The sequence below is a fragment of the Arachis ipaensis genome, chromosome B08, assembly GCF_000816755.2.
Source record: "Arachis ipaensis cultivar K30076 chromosome B08, Araip1.1, whole genome shotgun sequence".
In the NCBI taxonomy this organism is placed as follows: Eukaryota; Viridiplantae; Streptophyta; class Magnoliopsida; order Fabales; family Fabaceae; genus Arachis; species Arachis ipaensis.
The window spans coordinates 120,173,422-120,173,906 of record NC_029792.2 but is presented as its reverse complement, the minus strand read 5'-3'; positions in this window follow the sequence as shown (position 1 = coordinate 120,173,906).

The window sequence follows — 485 nt, the reverse complement described above, 5'->3', positions numbered from 1 at the left end:
TCCATTTGTTAGTATGAGTGTGAATGTGGGATTTTGTGTTTGTTGCATTCTTTCGGTGCTTTAACAACCACTCATTTCAAATTTTGCTTTACCTACAGTTTCCTCTCTCGCTGACAACACTTTCTCTGGCTCGAATTTTTTTCTCTTTTTTTCTTTTGCTTTTTCTGAGTGTGTGAGTAGGTGTGGTTAGATGAGAGTGGGAAAGATGAGGGATTGAAAAACTAAAAAAAATTGGAAAAAATGAAGGCATTTTTGTTCAAAAATTAAGAAAATATGATTTTAAAACCAAATTGAACCTTATTCAAATGCAAAAAAAATATTGAGAATGATTTTGATTTTCAGGCTAAATCTTAGAGGCCAAAATCGTACCTAACCCATCTTTTTCTATTTAGAGTTAGGGTTGGGGTGGATGGAAAGGGTTATAGGTTGGAGTGTATTAGGTGATGGGGTTCAGGTGAGAGGGGTTGGAAATAATGGGTAGGATA